General features: G+C 39.7%; 1 protein-coding gene across 4 annotated transcripts in view; it reads right to left on the bottom strand.

Annotated features, from left to right (window-relative positions):
* CHRNA7 (cholinergic receptor nicotinic alpha 7 subunit) overlaps positions 1–16,782 on the bottom strand; it is a 247,095-nt gene that overhangs the window by 80,536 nt on the left and 149,777 nt on the right. The window lies entirely within an intron of this gene.

Raw genomic sequence — 16,782 nt, 5'->3', positions numbered from 1 at the left:
CTATGGAAGGGGGTATGACGGCCATCACACACCCTCCCATAGACTTGTATTGAGGGGGCGGGACGTGATGTCCAAAGGGGGGGAGCGTGAAATCACAAGGGGGCGTGGTGACCCCCGTAGCCCGCACCAGCGTTCGGAACTAAATGTTCTGAATGCTGGGAAGGGGAGTACCCCTTTAAAGCTGAAGGTACTGCCTATTCTTCTATGGAAAAATATTGGCATAATACAACATCCAACATAAAGCATGGTACAATGTACACTCCTCAACATTGAATAGCAACATCAAGAAATAAATCTGTAAAGGTATGTAAATTAAAGGTCTAGCAGGTGTTGTCAAGAAATGCAAATGAGCAAATTTTCAAGCCATTAGATTCAATCTGTGGCATGTGGTAGGGTTCAATAGTATAAAAGAACACAGAAAGCTAATTTTTCTAGCCACATGAAAGCTCAGAAATCAGATGAGTCAGTACAGTATGATGCCTCCTGTTTGTCGACATGCCAGTTATCACCACTTGTCTGGACAGGACAAAATCCCTGAACAAAGAGACCTTGGTTTATCACTCCAGCAGATCACTAAGCACAAAGGCCACGATGTCAGCACTGTTCAACGTTGCGAGTCCCAATGGTTGGGAGACCTACAACAAACTGGAACAAAAGGTACACCCCTGCATGGACGAATCATCTTAGATTAGGGAACGGCATGTAGTGATCCATTATGTTCTGTAAGTAAAATTAACCTCTACATACCAAGCCTAGAATGACGAATATTGTCTACACCAACCATCACCAATCAGAAGGCACCAGTTACAGGTGTTCCACTGACCTCTCCTCACACCACCACTTTCAAAGACTGTCATGGTGCAAAGAAACATGGCAAGGGAGACAGGAATGGAACTTCATCTTATTCAACATAAGTCTTGCTTTTGTCTAAAATGCAATGATAGCAAAAAAATTGGTGTGGAGACCACTGAGCAATGTCATAAAGAGGTCATCATGAGGGAATGTCACACCAGTCCTACTCTTAAGATTATGGCATCTGATGGCATAATGTATAGTAGCCTTCTAGTCTTCATTTCAGGGACAGTAAAAGATCTACATTTCATTGATTTAGTTGTAGAACCATTGGAACGGCCATTTCTCCAAAGTGTCCCAGGAGATTTTTTTTTAATTAAATGTGAGTAGCCTGCATGACCTAAACATGTTACCATTGTCCTCAATTGTAAGGGAGCTGCCAGCAGTGGAGCTTGAGTATTTGGGCCTCCAAGTGCATTCAGAATGACAGAACATTCCTCGGAAAGCCATTATCAACCTCATTGATAGCATGTCAAGACATGTAAGTGAGTGTATTACTGCACCTGGTGCTCATACTGCGTACCTCTTTTGATATCTGACAGCTATGGAGGTAGAGTGAGACACCTGTAAACTTAAAGGTAACACTTACTGGTGATACAGTTACACACATTGGCTGTTATGATGTGTGGATTTGTATATACAGCTGAGTACAGTGCTTTGCAATATTTGGCACTGTGTGGAATAATTTTATATTTTTTGTATATTTTAGGGCAACAAGTGGTATATTGCATGAAACCAAATGTATTCTATTCAAAATTGTGTATCATAATAATAAAAAGTTCATAAAGCCTAGCAGCGAGATGTGACAGATAATATCACAATTAAATTAATATTTCACAAATAAGTCATGCAAGAGAGCACTGGGCAGATGTTATCAAGGAAAAATGACATATACTAGATAAAACATTATCTGGAAAGCTTCAAATGAAAAGGTCTGTGCTATGCCACCCCTGAAGGGCATTATCTTTCTGCTGATAATGCTACAAAAACCAAGTCTTGAAAGATTAATTGAATACAGTAATTATCTTGATTCTGAATGAGTCCATTACATGTGGGAAGGGGAAATTTAATAGAAGTCTGAACATTGGCCTGGGCTGAACATATCTGTGATATTCTCATACTAATTGTTTGTTACGGGCCTGGATGTGGTCCTAATCTCTAAAAGATACTGCAGTATTCCATCTGAATGTCAGGCTTCTTATTAGATTTTCAAATTACTTATAGATCTGTAATCTAGATATGTTACTAAGGGGAGAATTAAAGGGAAAATATAGTCAATTTATAAGGCAGATTTATTTTCACATAATGTGCAGTAAAACATATGGCACATTTTACTGTGTGCTTTGTGGATGGCTGCACTGTCAGACTGCAGTCATAAAAATACAATATAAGCTGCTTTAGGAGCTATCATATTGATGATACGAGAGAAGGACACAATCAATATGGCTTCATCAGCACTTGATAAAGAGGACAACCCATGTGTCATCGCTGCCCCTCGGGTCCTGCATTAGGCATAACATAGTGGCCCTCATTTACTATTGCAAACCAGACATGTTTTGTCGGTTTGTGCGCCATATTCCAGAATTTGCTCCCGAATTTGTGCCAGAATTGAAAAAACCTGACTAACTCTCCATTTTACTAAGAAAACCCCAAAAGAGGTGTGGCTGTCTGTAAAAGGGGTGTGGTCACCAAAAAGGGGCGTGTTCCCAATATTTCCACAAAAACCCAACATATTTACTAAGGTTTCCACAGAAAATGTAGTGGATTTGAGCTGAGGAAAACCCTACAGATTATGTGTGAAAAAAGAAAAATGTAGGGAAAAGTGAAAAATGTAGGGAAACCTTAGTAAATTAAAATTGTAGGGAATTAAAACCAACAAAGAAAACTACACTCCGCCATTAGTAAATCAGGGCCAGTCTATAAGTTTTAATCCCTTTAAGAGGACCTGCGATCATTTCCAAAAATTCTATGTACTATGAGTAATGAGATATTTCATTCCCAGCTGGCTAATTCTTGAATCCATTAGATGGGCACGCATCATTTTGATGATCTGGAGGTATGGGTGGGCTGTGAATAACTTACTTCCCTGCAGTATGAGCTTCCCTCACTTACGTCTGAAGAAGGAAGTAAAGGAGTGCATACTGCAGGGAAGTTTTACATGCCCCGGACCTCCAGCATATCAGGCAACTATCAGATGGGAATAACAGGTTGCATAAATCCAGATGGGGGGGGGGGGGGGTATTTGCAAACCATAAAAAAAGGTATGTGATCAGCACCCCCCCTCCCCCCCCCCCCCCCCCCCTCCTATAAAAAGCAACTTACACCCCTGTACACTTTTTTTCCCACATGGATCTGATCACTTACTGGTTTCCTCTCTGAACTCTGACCATGCTGTTGACCCTGTGGCCCTGCCTCAACTTACCTCCCGATTTCAGCAGTTTGACTGCTGAGAACGAGCCCATAAAAGCTATCACATTACATTACAATATCTAGTAAGCTGGGCAATGGGCAGACCTGTATTTAAATATAAATATGCATTTAAAAGTGTTGGAAATGTGAAATATGCATTTTGGGAGGGAGAATGTATGTGTATTTTCTGGGTTTAATCAAACATATAGCATTTCTTCCTTGGTCTAACATAAGAACCTGTTTACTACAAACCTTTTTTTAGAAAGTTCAGCTAGCCCTATCAGCTGAATTTTTCAAAAGTTTTCTTAGCTCTACTTACAACCATACTATTACTATTTGACATTTAATTGCACATTTCAGAGTATTATAGCTCCATGGTAAATTGCTTTACTTAGCAACTTTTTGCATAAGAGTTGAGTGGGGAATCAACCAATATCAGCAATACTAAAGGGGTTTTTCCATTATTGACATTTATGACACATCAGATTGATATGTTATAGTCATACTGTGGAGTCCCTTGAAGCTCAAACTGTGCACTATACTCTTGTTAAAATCTCAGCAGCTCCTTGTCAATTAGCCAGTTCTGGTATGCCACTCTCACCAGCAACTATAGGTGTAAACCCTTTACAATGGGATGGTAATTTATATCTAAATGATACACAAAATACTTGATTCTATGCCCCATCCACTGTTTTATATAGAAGTACAAGCATTAAAGGGTACTCCGGTGGGAAACAAATGCTTTCAAATCAACTGGTGCAAAAAACTTATACAGATTTGTAAATTACTTCTATTTAAAAATCTTAAAGGGGTACTCCAGCACTATTCATCTGGCCACTGGGACCCTGCGATCTCCGGGCTGGTGCTGCGGTTTTACGGACATGGAAGTCTGGAGCTTCCGTGATCGTGACATCACACCACGCCCCCTCCATATATGTCTACTGGGGGGGGGGGCATAACAGCTTTGCACCAGCCAACACGCCCCCTCCCTTAGACATGAATGGAGGGGGTATGACGTCACAATATAGGAAGTCCCGGGGAGGTTGCCAGCAAAGAAGACTGTGTCAGCAGAGAGCACTGTGGTCAGACTGGAAAGAATTACACAACTTTATCTGGAGCATACAGCAGCTGATAAGTACTGAAGGATTAAGATTTTTAACCCCTTAACAACGCAGGACGTATATTTACGTCCTGCGCCGGCTCCCGTGATATGAAGCGGGATCGCGCCGCGATCCCGCATCATATCGCGTCGGTCCCGGCGCTAATCAATGGCCGGGACCCGCGGCTAATACCACACATCGCCGATCGCGGCGATGTGCGGTATTAACCCTTTAGAAGCGGCGGTCAAAGCTGACCGCCGCTTCTAAAGTGAAACTGAAAGTATCCCGGCTGCTCAGTCGGGCTGTTCGGGACCGCCGCGGTGAAATCGCGGCGTCCCGAACAGTTGATCGGACACCGGGAGGGCTCTTACCTGCCTCCTCGGTGTCCGATCGACGAATGACTGCTCCGTGCCTGAGATCCAGGCAGGAGCAGTCAAGCGCCGATAATGCTGATCACAGGCGTGTTAATACACGCCTGTGATCAGGATGAGCGATCAGTGTGTGCAGTGTTATAGGTCCCTATAACACTGCAAAAAAAAAAGTTAAAAAAAAGTGTTAATAAAGGTAATTTAACCCCTTCCCTAATAAAAGTTTGAATAACCCCCCTTTTCCCATAAAAAAAATAAAACAGTGTAAAAAAATAAATAAATAAACATATGTGGTATCGCCGCGTGCGTAAATGTCCGAACTATAAAAATATATAATTAATTAAGCCGTACGGTCAATGGCGTACGCGCAAAAAAATTCCAAAGTCCAAAAAAGCGTATTTTGGTCACTTTTTATAACATTAAAAAATGAATAAAAAGTGATCAAAAAGTCCGATCAAAACAAAAATCATACCGATAAAAACTTCAGATCACGGCGCAAAAAATGAGTCCTCATACTGCCCCGTATGTGGAAAAATAAAAAAGTTATAGGGGTCAGAAGATGACATTTTTAAACGTATAAATTTTCCTGCATGTAGTTATGATTTTTTCCAGAAGTGCGACAAAATCAAACCTATACAAGTAGGGTATCATTTTAACCGTATGGACCTACAGAATAATGATAAGGTGTAATTTTTACCGAAATATGCACTGCGTAGAAACGGAAGCCCCCAAAATTCACAAAATGGCGTTTTTTTTTCGATTTTGTCGCACAATGATTTTTTTTTCCGTTTTGCCGTGCATTTTTGGGTAAAAAATAAGCCATAATATGGATTTTTAGGTGGAAAATTGAAAGTGTTATGATTTTTAAAAGTTAAGGAGGAAAAAACGAAAGTGCAAAAACGGAAAAACCCTGAATCCTTAAGGGGTTAAATAGAAGTAATTTACAAATCCGTTTAATTTTCTGGCATCAGTTGATTTGAAAACATTTTTTTCCACAGGAGTACACCTTTAATGAGTTCAATTGCCGAAGGTGACTGCTGATATTAAAGTGTACCAGTCAATTGCAAAAAAAAATTCATTTTATGTAGATGATACCACTATATGTATTTTTGTAATATTTGTTGGTTAACAAATATGTATATTTTTGGATTAAAAATGCTGTCATGCCTCTGTAGCTATTGCCTGTGTGTCTCTGTGCAGAGACAGAATACAGGAAGTGAGGTTCTCTGACACGCCCCCCGCTCACACAGCAGGATGATTGATAAGCCAGGAGCCTGCACAGAGCCCTGCTTGTCCAGCCCACGCTTTCTGTATTTCAGGACTTAGAAAACTGACTTTGAAAAGCACTTACAAAAATTCACACAGTTTTTGCGCAACTGCTACTTTTTCTGCAAAAAACGTCACAGAGGAGAGGAGGAGGCATACAAAAGGGTGTCCCAAAGTGGTTTATTGTTTTTGCTTATGTGGATAAAATGTATCAACCCCCTCGTAAGCAAAAACAAAGCAAAAAGAAAAAACTCACTTTCCAAAGACAACAATGATAAATGTCCCCCCTTATGACACAGGAAGAAACCCATAGACACACAAAACAAATAGATTTAGGTGGTTTCAGAACTGGGGCAGACAGTTAAAAGGGGTACTGGAAAACATTGGTTTTTAAATCAACTTTTGACAGAAAGTTGAACAGATTTGTAAATTTCTTTTAGTTAAAAATCTTAATCCTTCCAGTACTTATCAGACACTGTATACAACAGAGGAAGTTCTATTCTTTTTGAATGTCCTTTTTTTTGTCTGACCACAGTGCTCTCTGCTGACACCCATGTCCATGTCAGGAACTGTATGGAGTAGGAAAGGTTTCCAATGGGGATTTGCTCCTACTCTAGACAGTTCCTGACATGGACAGAGGTGTCAGCAGAGAGCACTGTGGTCAGACCGAAAGGAAATTAAAAAATAAAAGAACTTCCTGTGGAGCATACAGCAGCTGATAAATACTGGAAGGATTAATATTTTTAAATAGAAGCAACTTACAAATCTGTTTAACTTTCTGACACCAGTTGAGTAAAAAAATAAAATAAAATGTTTTCCAGTGGAGTACCCTTTTAACTCCTTCCCGCTACATGACGTATGCATACATCATGAGCGGGCTCCCGCGTGACCCCGCGTCATATCGCGCGGTCCCGGCGGCCATCAACGGCCGGGACCCGCGGCTAATACCGGACATCACCGATCGCGATGCCTGGTATTATCCCTTCAGATGCGGCAATCAAAGTTGATCGCTGCGTTTAAAGTGAAAGTAAACTTTGCCGGTTAACTCAGTGGAGCTGTTTGGGACCGCTGCAATGAAATCGCCTTGCCCCGAACAGCTTGCTGGACAGCTGGAGGGTCCCTACCTCCCTCCTCCCTATTGGACCGCCGAATGACTGCTCCGTTCCTGAGATCCAGGCAGGAGCAGTCGAGCGGCGATAACACTGATCAATGCCAGGCTATTGTCTGGCAGTGATCTGTGTAGAAGATCAGTGTGTGCAGTGTTATAGCCCCTTATGGGAGCAATAACACTGCAAAAAAAAAAATTGTGTTAATAAAGATCATTTAACCCCTTCCATAATAAAAGTCAGAATCACCCCCTATTTCCCAATAAAAAAAACTGTGTAAATAAAAAGAAACATATGTGGTATCGCCACGTGTGTAAATGTCCAAACTATAAAAATATAATGTTAATTAAACCACACGGTCTATGGCGTACACGAAAAAAAAATTCCAAAGTCCAAAATAGCGTATTTTTGGTCACTTTTTATACCATAAAAAGTGAATAAAAAGCGATCAAAACAAAAACGATACAGATAAAAACGCCAGATCATGGAGAAAATCCCCATATGCAGAAAAGTAAAAAAGTTATAGGGGTCAGAAGAGGACATTTTTGAACGTATACATTTTCTTGCATGTAGTTATGATTTTTTTCCAGAAGTTCCAGGGTATCATTTTAACCGTAAGGACCTACAGAATACAGAGAAGGTGTAATTTTTACCGGAAAATGCACTGCGTAGAAACGAAAGCCCCCAAAATTTACAAAATGGCATTTTTTTTTTAGTTATGTCGCACAATGATTTTAGGGGCAGCCATTTTCTTATTCAGAGGGTGTGGAAGTGGACCTCCAGCAATCATAGATTTATCACCTATACTGTAGAAATGTGACAGATGTTGTTAGAAGAAAACCCCTGAAAGTTGTTTTCATGTCAATGCTTTTCTGTATGTGATAGAAATACAGGACTGCACAGATGTCCCGCCTCGGCCGGTGATAGGCTGAAGCTCCGTGTGACGTGCCGGGCTAACCGGAAGTAAGAAGAATACAGCCCGGGGTCCGAGCACCTGTACCGGAGCTCCGGGGGCTCGTTGGCAGGTAAGATAAAGTGTGTTTTCTTTTATTTTGCAGCCCGGACGGGATAACTCCTTTAAGTTCCTTAAAGTGATGGTTCCTAACGAAAAAAAGCTTTAGAATGTGTGAAGGTCCACTTGTAGAGCGATTACTATTGCTGGTGTAGTAGCTGCAGGTTGTTAGGGTTGAACATTCTGCAGATGTGTAGAAGCTACCAAGAATTCAAAGTGACAAAACCTAGTAGTGCAATCCGACTTCTATGGCAATGGAGACTATAAAAGGCAGCAGCGTAGCCTCAAACCTCTTAGTGACTGCTGTAAGGAGCCACACTATGGGTGTAAAGAGTGTGCACCTAAAATTATATTTTAAAAAATGTGCTTACTTCACAAACATAAAGTAAAAGAATGTCTTCCCCTTTAAATCAATTATACATAAAGAGCGCATAATATTTAATAGCATGTTGAGCGGAATAAAAGCACTAGTAATTTGCTCCAGAGTGCCTTACATATTAATTAAGCATTCCATAATTGATTTCCTGTGTCATAGTTTTCATTAAAGCTGCACCAACATTTCCAATGCACATAGCTTGCTGGGCTAATGGTGCCCAGGGCATTGTTTGTGAATATGCTAATTACTTATTTGCCATTACACATTTATTTTCCCCACTCTCCAGTTTCCACTTTTTCCCCATTAATATATAAATAGCTGATCAAAGCAAATATACTGTATATTTTATATCTAGTTTAGCTGTTTGGCAGAGCTGTGGTGCCAGGATATACAGAGAACAGAGCCAGGAGAAGAAAGCCCTGTACATTGTGTAGTGAACATGCTGGGTTTACGCCGCTCAACATTCACTTAAATGGGATCTGAGCTGCAGTAACCCAGCATGGCCACTTCACAATGCAAAGAGCAGTCTGCTCCTCCATTCTTTTTACTGTAAATGTGGGTGCTCTGGCAAACAGCTAATTTGATGGTTGAGTGTTGGGTGTTGGACCACCACCAATCAGATAATATGGTTTAAACTGAGGATAAACCATCAGTCAAAAAGTCCTGTAAGACCCCTCTTAAAGGAGATATCCAATAGTGAAAAAAACTAAATTAAGTACCTGCCATAGTGTAGACCTTGCCTCTATCATCACACAGCACTTTTCATTATTTGTCTGACCACTCCAGTTTGTGAGATATGCTGCATTGGAAATCCCTGTACTTCCTGGTTATGGAGCTCAGCTCCCATCATCCTCTTCACTCTCACACAGCCGACTTCCTCCCTAGTAGAAAACATAATTTACGCCCCCATACAATAAAAAAAAAGCCCCCAAGCCGTCCTCTAACACGCCCTACTATGCTAAGTCACTGCCCTTCCTAGTGCTCACCAATCACAGTCCTCATAGCTGTGTCCATTCTGTGTATTTGTGTCCATTCATAAGTCAGGCTGCGCTAGCCTGACATAAAAAGATATGTACAGTGTGCATGCGCGACTTGTGCTTGTTACGATCCTCTGGCGCAAGTAAATAGAGCAGTGGTCTTAAACCTGCGGACCTCCAGATGTGGCAAAACTACAACTCCCAGCATACCTCGACAGCCAACGGCTGTCCGGGCATGCTGAGAGTTGTAGTTTTGCAACCTTTGGAGGTCCACAGGTTGGAGACCACTGAAATTGAGGATGCTGCGCTTGCGCAGCAAAGCATCAATGATTGATTGGCTGACTACAGAGTCAATCGAATAGGGTTTTTTACGATCCTCCAGCCACAGCAATTAGAGCATGCTGCGCTTGCGCAGCGAAACATCAGTGATTGGCTCTGACTACAGAGCCAATCGCATAACTGTGGAGGAGAGGGGCTGTACAGGGGGAGGAGAGGGGGAAATGAATGGGCCGGCCAAGCCGTGCAAGGGGCGGGCAGCAAAGAAGAGAAAAGCCACGAGCCGACCTCAAAATGGCCGCGGGTACAGAGAAAACGTGGGTCGACATGCAGGATACTCCAGTGCTTCCTGTCCAGAGGAAAAGCAGGAAAAAATCTACTTTACATTCAATTTGGTTTAAGTGAGTATATTACAAAGTAACATAACTTTTAAAACAGTGGCTAACCTTAATGAGTTTTTCACCGTTGGACTTTAAGCAACTTTAAAACCTGGATTTGGAGAAGAAAAAAACAGCTTGACTACATTCATTCTTATTTTAGCTAGATAGTAAATCTACTAGATGGGCCAATGTTCTATGTTAATGAGTGCTAATGGCTTAAAGCCAATGGCTATTCAAGTTGGGAGGGCAGCACAAACAATCACTAGATTGTACATGCTGCCCCTTTCTACAATCAGCCATCAGTTGTACAATTACACAGGTAAATGTGTGGCCAATGATTATTTTGCCCCAATCAGCTAATGGACGATCATTTCCTTATTCATTGGCTCATCGCTGCCCCAATTACACAGGGCGATATCAACCAATTCAGCTGTTAGTTGCCCACTGTAGCAGGGTCCTTTGCCTCAATAGAAGCCACCTAAGAGAGCTCTGTAATAGACTGTTAAAGGGGTACTCTGGTGGAAAACTTTTTTTTTAATCAACTGGTGCCAGAAAGTTAAACAGATTTGTAAATTACTTCTATTAAAAAAAATCTTAATCCTTCCAGTAATTATTAGCTGCTGAATACTACAGAGGAAATTCTTTTCTTTTTGGAACACAGAGCTCTCTGCTGACATCATGAGCACAGTGCTCTCTGCTTACACCTCTGTCCATTTTAAGAACTGTCCAGAGTAGGAGAAAATCCCCATAGAAAACATATGCTGCTCTGGACAGTTCCTAAAATGGACAGATATGACAGAAGAGAGCACTATGGTCATGATGTCAGCAGAGAGCTCTGTGTTCAAAAAGAAAATAATTTCCTCTGTAGTATTCAGCAGCTAATAAGTACTGGAAGGATTAAGATTTTTTAATAGAAGTAATTTACAAATCTGTTTAACTTTCTGGCACCAGTTGATAAAAAAAAAAAAAGTTTTCCCCCCGAGTACCCCTTTAAGCCTCTCGGAGCATGCTCTTAACCTGGAAAAGAGACAGGAATGTTCAGCCTGTGGGAGCCAGAGGAGAACCAAAGAGACTGGTGTGAGATAAAGATGGTGTTTGCAGTGAACTTAGACCTGACAGGTAGAGAAGCTGTTAATTAGTTAGAGGACAGAAGGTCAGGAGTCTTATGTGAACTTTGACCTGATGGTTATTGGGTATTGCTGCTTCATAGGGAAAAACAAAGGTGGCTGTGGCTATATTTAAACTTATCCTTTCATGTTGGATTGGAAGTTACCCATATGCCAGATCACCACGACATTACCATTTGTTTTTATATGACAAGAACAATCGTATCAGATATAAAAGGATCAGTGCACTAAAACAAATGTACACAGAATAATTTGTCATTGTCATTTGTATAAACTGCAGAGCTATATTAGGTCATGGTAGATGTATCTTCACAATATCAATGCTCTTTATAGAAAATTTGATAACAGAGAAATAACAAGAGTGAAATTATGGAGTGGCGTATTGAGGAGGTTTTTTCTTAGATGCTCTAGTTACTAAGGACAACCTTTTTGCATACGAAAAAAATTGTTATATTAGTTGCAGAGGAATATCTTACCATATTTCTAGGGGTGGCTAGACCAGGCTCCATAAACTCACAAATATCACGCTAGTAGTCTAAGCTAACCCTCTTCATTCAACTGTAAATAAATAATTAACCCCTTCCCGCAAATGTACATTCACTGCGGGTGAGCACACATCATACCCGGTGGGTTCCGGTTGCTATCAGCAACCAGGACCCACAGCTAATGAAGGTCATCGCTGGTCAGGCTGATGTTCGGCATTAACCCTTTAGACGCTGTGATCAAAGATGATCGCGGAATCTAATAGAGGTTAATCCCATTCCTGGCTAACTCAGTGGGCTGATCGGGACTGCCACGGTGAAACCACGGCATCCCGATAAGCTGAGAGGACAGGGAGAGGTGTCTTACCTTCCTCTCTGCCGTCCAATCATTGCTCCAGCCTTGCATTCAGCTATTCTAGGCTGAAGCAATGGAACACCAATAACACTGATCAATGCTCTCCTATGGAGAAGCATTGACCAGTGTATGCAATCTAAAGATTGCATGGTATAGTCCCCTATGGGGACTAGAAAAAGTGTAACAAAATAAATAAAAAAGTAAATAAATATGCATTAACCCTTTCCCTAATCAAAGTTTAGATCACCCCCCTTTTCCCATTTTTCAAATAAATAAATAAATAAAACCTACACATGTGTGGTATTGCCACATGGATAAATGTCAGAACTAATAAATATAATGTAAATTAAACTGCACAGTCAAAGGTGCAAATGTAAAAAAATTGCGTATTTTTTGTCACTTCATATACTAGAAAAAACACAGCCTGTGGGCCTGTGCAACCAACTCTAGTTACTACACCAGCTCAAGTTCTGTCACTGTTGGCACAGAAATATACTCCAGTCCATCTGCCTCACCCAGATCAGAACCCCCAATTCCAAGTTCCAGTCCTGTCAGTCAAGAGTCACAACCTACTTTGGCTGCTGAAAGGGGAGTACCAGTCACAAGTCCAGCTGAGTCAAGAGCTCCTGAAGAGGTTGCTGTTCCCGAGTCTGTAGTTTTGCACAAAAAAGCACCGATACATTTTCCTGGGTATGTCTCACAACATTATTGCTTAGAAATTAATTAGATAGGGGAATTGTCTTCCTTGATGCCCGTTGTTATAGATACATATGTTTGCACCTTGTGAACTGCTCAAACAGTCCGTGCAGTCAATTACAATGAGAAGACCACAAATCTATAACTCTCAATGACTTTCCCTGATAAAGCAGAATAAGTAACATATTTCAGTATTACGAAGAATTTGGACAAATAATAGCAAAAAAAGCTAGTTAAAATTCTGTCATATTCCAATGATTCTACTGGTTGTCAGTTCTTTTGCGATCACTGATGAATATTTAACTTTTCTCTGCTATAAAAACAGACATGCTTACTTTACAAGGTATAATACAATTTACAAAAGGGAAAAAAGCTGCAGTTTTCTCCTTTGTCACAAATATACAAATTGGTCTACAGAGTGAAGAACAAATGAATAAATGGTTTTAAACTTAGACTGTTGCTAACGTTACAGACATCACTGAATATTGTGGAGAATGTGAATGCCGGTACTATTTTACATTTTTGACAACAATAGTTTTAATAATGTAACAGGTTCACTGATCAGTGATGTTTTGTTATGCAAATTAGATATGTTCCCCATGAAACTGTTATTTACATAATTTCAGAATAATTTAAAGTAAAGATAAGAAAAAAAAGAATGATACAGAGTAGAAAACCCAATTGTAAACAAATATTATCTATGGTGCATATCAAAATTGGTTTAATATCAATGGGAAGCTAGAACTTGAGGGTACTTGGGGTTACCACATAAAGATATTAGAAAAGTGTAAGCATAGCAATTTCCAAATATAATGTTAAAACCAGACTGTTCCAATTAGCAATGGGGGCCATACAATTTCAACATGAGAGGCTGAGGGGGGTAGGGGGGGGGAGTTACTCAGCAGCTAAAGGAATCTATAATAAATACAAACTGTATCAGGATAGGTTTGAAATACTGTACAAAGGTGCAAATGAGACAATAAAGTAGACAGTAAAGGAAGTTCTTTTCTTTTTGAATATCCTTTCTGTCTGACCACAGAGTTCTCTGCTGACACCTCTGTCCATTTTAGCAACTGTCTGGAGCAGGATAGGTTTGCTATGGGGATTTGCTCCGACTCTGGACAGAGGTGACAGCAGAAAGCACGGTGGTCAGACAGAAAGGAAATTCAAAAAGAAAAGAACTTCCTGTGGATCATACAGCAGCAGATAAGTACTGGAAGGGTTAAGATTTTTAAATAGAAGTAATGTACAAATCTGTTTAACTTTCTGGCACCAGTTGATTAAAAAAATGTTTTCCAGTGGAGACCCCCTTTAAGAGTAAACATAATATTACCAATTTTTAGGGATTGAAAAGGTGTGGTCGGCACTACTGTCAGGAACGCTCACCTGGTTCACTGTGAGGATGACACCCATGAACTCCACCCACTGTAGAAACACTGTGGTGCTCTGTTGCTAAATAATCAATAAAGTCTGTAGCAATTCATAGAACATATGAAGAAAATATCCAAAGGACTCAAGTTCAAGTAGCAAAATGCTTGTAGCTTGTTTATTCCATTCCAAAGGACAATAGGATGTTACATGGAGGGAGCAGAGTAGATGGGGCAACGTAACGGACATTGTCCCATCGACTCTGCTCCCTCCATGTAAGGCCCTGATGTCCTCTGGCATGGAATAAACAAGCTACAAGCATTTTGCAACTTGAACGTGAGTGCTATAGCTATTTCCTTCTCATGTTCTATAATATTAACAATACTACAGTATACTACAAGTACTATTAATGATATGATATAACTAATGGATTATTTTTTATTAATATCCACAAAAAAAAATACTACTGCATACAAACTGCAACAAAAAATTTCAATGGGTTTATGGGATCAAAGCAAATCATTTGAGGTAGTTACTAAAATAAGAATCCATTAGGGAACGTGTATTTAACATAGAAGGGCATATTCAATATCATAAATCTGAATAAAAATCCTATCACATTCCACTGAAGTCTGAGAGTATTCTTGGCCCCTATAATTTATATGTTAAATATCCTTGGCTTATGAAACCAGTGTTATACATTCCAGTCTCCTTTCATACAGTGCACATGGTGAAAGCAATTACTGGGAGCTTGGTATAGATTCAGGAAGCAATCCAGAGGCAAATATTCTCTACATTGTGTTCTCCTGCAGTCAGCTAAGGGACTCTGCAACTTAAGAACTTGGCTCTGTAGGGTTTGAAAGAAACAATTATTTACCAAGTCTATTTGCTTCTCTATGTATCATGCACTTCTGGAAGTTCGCTTGGCTCCAAGAAACCTGGTTTATATTTCATACATTGCATGCAGCCACTTGTGCATTAAATAGACCCATCCATATCGCTGAGCAGATGGGAAGAGAAATAACTACTTTTCTTCTAGAGAAGCAGCTATTTAAAGGATCAGTCATAAACCTATTACAAAATGCAGCAAACTGACGAACAACGATATTATGACTCCTGGGTAATATGCTCTATATTTATTTTCTTCATGGTTCTACACTATCATATTAGCATCTAAGTGAAATGTACTGTGCTGGTCAATATGGAAACTTGTATTTATAAAATAATGGCAATGTTTAAAAAGTACCATACTATACGATATTTACCATTCTGTAGCCTTCTGTTATATGCCGGAAGTCATTTAACAATTATTATTATTTTATCTTATTATAAATACAGTAGTTTCAGATGGTCTCCATACAGGTAGGACCACATACTTTCTATGACAATTGGACCACATACTAATGGTATTGATTTGTTTTTCCGGTTTTCTTTTTAGATTTTTGACTAAATTGTACATAGCAAAATCAATGGTCAGAAGAGAATGATTTTAAATGTACTAATTTTCTTACAAAAAGTTATAATTTTTTAAGTACCGTAGTAAAACAAAACCTATTAAAAATAAAAGGCACTGTGGAGAAATAGCCCCCCCAAAAAGTTGCAAGATGCATTATATATATATATAATTATATATATATATTTTTTTTTTTTTCAATTTTGGCCCACAAATATTTTTTTTTTGGGCCTTGCTGAAGATTTTGTGGTAAATTAAATGATGTAATTACAAAGTACAGTTAGCTCTGCAAAAAAAGTCCTCAAATGGCCCTTTAAGTGGAAAATTAAAAGAGTTATGGATTTTAAAGGTGAGAAGGATAAGACCAAAATGCTAAAAGTTAAAGGGGTACTCCAGTGGAAAACATCTTTTTCTTTTTAAATCAACTGGTGCCAGAAAGTTAAACAGATTTGTAAATGACTTCTATTAAAAAATTGTCATCCTTCTTATTAGCAGCTGTTTGCTACAGAGGAAATCTTTCTTTATGAATTTTTTTTTCTCTTGTCCACAGTGCTCTCTGCTGACACCTGATGCCCGGATCAGGAACTGTCCAGAGCAGGAGAAACTCCCTGTAGCAAACCTATGCTGCTCTGGACAGTTCCTGACACGAACAGAGGTGTCAGCAGAGAGCACTGTGGACAAGACAAAAAGAAATTCAAAAAGTAAAGAATTTCCTCTGCAGCATAGAGCTGCTAAAAAGTACCAAAAAGATCAAGATTTTTTAAGACAAGTAATTTTACAAGTTTTCCACCGGTGTACCCCTTTAAGTATGAAAAGAATGCTATTTATTTAAACCAATGTCTCCTTTGAAGGTCGCAGCTTTAATATGGACTGGTTTAAGGTTAGGGTGATAAAGTGGGAATATACTAAAACTTCCAAAAGCTGTTACTAGATGGATGAGAGTCAATGGGGGTCAGGTTTAAAAAAAAATCCCTATAGTTAAGTTAAGTGTTGCTTTAGGCAAGAAATCAGATTGCAATTGTCATTTCAGCAGCGAAGGTTAGAAAATGGAACAGACATCTTACTGGCTGCCATAGGCAACACTTCTGTTGTTATCTTTGTACTAGTTTCTATACAACATGACCCCCAGTCACTCATAATTCAGCTGGAGCCTGGAAATAATGTGACAGCCACAGTACA

This window comes from Hyla sarda, chromosome 4 (genome assembly GCF_029499605.1).
Source record: "Hyla sarda isolate aHylSar1 chromosome 4, aHylSar1.hap1, whole genome shotgun sequence".
Taxonomy (NCBI): Eukaryota; Metazoa; Chordata; class Amphibia; order Anura; family Hylidae; genus Hyla; species Hyla sarda.
This window is presented reverse-complemented; position numbering and strand designations above follow the sequence as displayed.